The following is a 3,794-nucleotide window of genomic DNA, read 5'->3' on the forward strand; positions in this document are numbered from 1 at the left end:
ACTTTCATTTTCTAGCTGTGTCACTTCCTGCTTTTTGGATCAGAGAGTTTATCCATGTCCACAAATGTTTGGCTGCATGTTTGTATCATCTATATTTTCCAGTCTTCATACAGCCGATATTTCATGTGGACTCCAATCTGCCACCTGCCATCACGTTTTCAGGGTTCATTCAGTGTTGAAATGTAGGACAAACAGCAGCACATGTTCTCTAAATGTTTGCAGTCATTTTAAATGAAGCTGATACTACATGAGATATTTTCCACATTTATTGTCTTTGAACAGAGAATAATAAAGCCATCAAACATATACAGGCTGTGCAAATACAAACTTCTGTGGTGCATTTGATGACCTGCAGAGGAGAACAAGTCGGGCTTTTCAGCCCTAACACAACCTCTTTGTTCTCAATACTACAAAACCTTCAAAGGCTGATATGCAAGTTTGCATGAATCACCAACACAGTTGTGTTTGTTTCTAGTATAGTTATAAATAAGCTGATCAAATATCTGCTGACTGATTAGATCCAGTATCTATTACAGATGAACTGGATATCACAGCATGTTGTTAATCCGTCATATCAAACTAAACAGTGTTGCTGGTGTAAATATACTCGGTAGGAGGAGCCAAATGTAGACAACTGAGGCCAGAGTGAGGTTGAACAGAAAGCCAGTCATTTATTGAGGCTGTAAATGTTGAGTAAAGCAAATAACAAAGAAAACTGGAACAAGGGAACTGGACCATGACGTGGGAGACACAGAGGAAATACAGACAACCTGACAGAGGAAATGAGACACACCATAAGCACACAAGGGTAATTAGAGAGAGTGGACCTCACGACACAGAGGAAGCAAAACTATACACACTGAAGACGGGACGTGACACTGTCAAAGTAAAACAGGAAACACTATGACGCAGACTAATTCACACAACATGACACAGGAGACGGGAGGGAAGAACTAGACGGACTTGGAAGACAACGGGAGGAGACGCACATGATGGGCTGGGAGAATGTACAGGAATCGCAATACAGACAGAGGAGACATGGAATGATAACACAAAACAGAAAGGGAGACGAGACAGAGGAGACATCACTGAAGAGACATACACAGAGGACAGACTTACTCAGCAAACAGGGAATGACATATAAACAAGGAAACAGGGATGATGTGATAAACTCAAACCTAAATACTGACAGTAAACACTAGAACATTTCTCCAATACAGCAAAAGAGGAATCAAGATACAGGAATACTGCAGATGCTGGTACCCTGACACACAGTCTGCAGCTCAGAAGGCATGCTCAGTAGTGACATCAGCAGTGACATCATCACCATCTTCATCCAGTCCCTGACCTCCTCCATCACACTGGGTCATCTCCATGGAGATGGCTGGTTTGATCGGTGTCTTCCTGCTGCAGCAGATGTACAGCAGCAGACAATTGGAGGTGCAGTACGGGCAGAAGACCACTAGATGGCAGAAGAGTCTGAGAACTGACTCAGAGGGAGGAGGAGCTGAAAGAGGAGGAAACAGAGGAGTCAGGAGGAGGACACAGAGGAGGAGATGAAAGAGGAGGATACAGAGGAGGATGCCAAAGAGGAGTCAAGAGGAGGATACAGAGGAGGTCTGTTTTGTCTGATTTTAACTTGTCTGTGCTCTGAGGATCATGAGTGATGCTCAGTCATGTTAGAGGATCTGAGCTGAACCATCTTCACCAAACTTTCAGAAGTCTCCTTTTTTCTTCCACCCTCATGTGGAGGTGTCCTCCTCAGGAGGTAGAGGTGTCCTCTTCCTGACATGAAGTTTCCTACCAGCCTCCTTAGATGTGTTAGCTAACCCTGAGTCGGGTTTAGTTTTATAACTTCCTGTCGTCTGCAGTCAACTGTGCTTGTTTCTCATGTTTGTAGCTGGTCTCGTACTGCAGTTTCAGACCCTGCTGCTGGAAACACACGACTCATAATCATGGACAAATTTCCAGCCTGTGACTCCAGAAAATCCCACAAACTGCTGGAAAAAGTCCAGGCTCCAGAAAAAGAAGAGCGGCTTTGACTCCAGAAGCTGATGGAGCTTTTAAATGTGTTCAGAATCAAAACCACTTCCTGATGGTCCACTCAGTCAGACCCTGAACATTGGAGCAGTCCAGCTTTGTGCCATAAACACACATTGTTTTCTCTGTAAAGGTCTTTTAGACGTTCAGAATGAAGTGGTGCCAACAAGTTTGTACAGTCAAAAAGTTTAAAAATCGTTCAAACAGCAGTGAAACTTTAAAAACAGCAGCTCCTAATGTTAGCATTAAGCTGAAGCTTTATTTATCAGCCTATCAGCTGTAAACAGTCAGTCAGATAAAGGAGAGAAGAAGAAGAAGAAGAAGAGGCTGACCGAGGATTATTAGACATGATGATGGAGCAGCGACCACAGAGCACCAACATCACCTCAGAGTTCCTGTTACCTTCAACTCACCTGTAGAAACGGTCAGAGCAGACAGCAGCAGCACACACACACCTGTAACAGGAGGACAGAGGTCACTAAAGGTCACCAAAGGTCAGAGGTCACCATGAGAACAGACAGGTGTAGGAACATCAGCTAAACTGCAGCAGTCAGCAGAAACAGGCCTGAAACTGAAGAACACACTGATCAGAGGTCAAATGGTCACATGACCAAAGAGAAGCATTCAGACTGCAGTGATTGGTTACTGTTCCCACACATCAATAACCCACAGCGCCCTCCAGTGGTGGAAACACAGATAATACATGTGGAGAAACATGAAGCAGACTCACAGCAGAGGCAGACGCTCCGTCTCAGACAGCCGTCAGCTCCACAGGTCTGCTTCCCGACCTCCTACATCACACAGAGAAACATCAGCACGGGAGGAAACAGCTCACTGAGCATCATTAAACATTAGGTCTCACTCGTCCCTGTTACTACATGAATAAATAATGTAACTTAATATGTTTAAATTATTAAATTAATCATAAATACACTACAAAGAAATTGAAAATAATATTTTTACATAACTTTTCTAGCTACAGACAACTAGGGTATCCCTCAAAACTGTAAATAAAAAAGTTCCACAAAATAGTTTCAAATCACAGGAAATCAATGTTTGAGGGTCTCCATAATTTCATTTTTAAATGATTTACACATCACATTAAAGCCATGTGATGGTTCATGCTGACAACATGATGGTGTTTATTAAACAGCTGTGCTGTGAACTCAAAGCGTGTTTCTGGATCATGTTGTTCCTACAGACACATAAGTGGAAAGAAACCTGGGATGAACTGAATGTGTGATGTGAAACTCCTCTGTTTTCATACACACGAACATTATTGTTCCAACTCATCCTGCAGCAGGATTTAAAGGAGTTGATGGAAGCACGGCTGCTCTCGTCAGCTTTCAGGGTTAAAGGAACAGGACTTTTACTTCCGTGCAGGTTTCTCACCTTTTAGTTTACTGCAGAGGAACAGAACTCCACCCAGAACCAGAACCAGGAGAACCCCAGAGACCAGACCTGCTACAACTGGGACCAGGAGGGATGGAGGAGGAGGAGAGTGAGGAGGATCTGCAGGAGAGATGATGAAGATGGTTCAGTCAGTTTATTATCAGGTCACAATGTTACATCACTTTTTTTAAACAGGAAGTAAATGGTAAAAGGGACTGGTTCTTATATAGCGCTTTTCTACTCTTCTGAGCACTCAAAGTGCATTACACAACTTGTACATTCACTCATCCACACCAGCACATTTTTCCTTAGTGCTTTCTAACTGACATTCACATGGCCGATGGATGCATTGGAGAGCAATT

The 3,794-nt window shown here is 43.2% G+C and overlaps 1 long non-coding RNA gene across 1 annotated transcript; it reads right to left on the reverse strand.

The window, feature by feature from the left end:
- Positions 1–389: 389 nt before the first annotated feature.
- LOC112844652 (uncharacterized) lies at positions 390–2,804 on the reverse strand. The gene is made up of 3 exons (XR_003217391.1): positions 2,771–2,804; positions 2,454–2,611; positions 390–1,507 (listed from the first exon to the last, which is right to left on the reverse strand). It is a non-coding gene; the product is annotated as an uncharacterized LOC112844652 (long non-coding RNA).
- Positions 2,805–3,794: the final 990 nt, after the last annotated feature.

This window comes from Oreochromis niloticus, unplaced genomic scaffold (assembly GCF_001858045.2).
Source record: "Oreochromis niloticus isolate F11D_XX unplaced genomic scaffold, O_niloticus_UMD_NMBU tig00000692_pilon, whole genome shotgun sequence".
In the NCBI taxonomy this organism is placed as follows: domain Eukaryota; kingdom Metazoa; phylum Chordata; class Actinopteri; order Cichliformes; family Cichlidae; genus Oreochromis; species Oreochromis niloticus.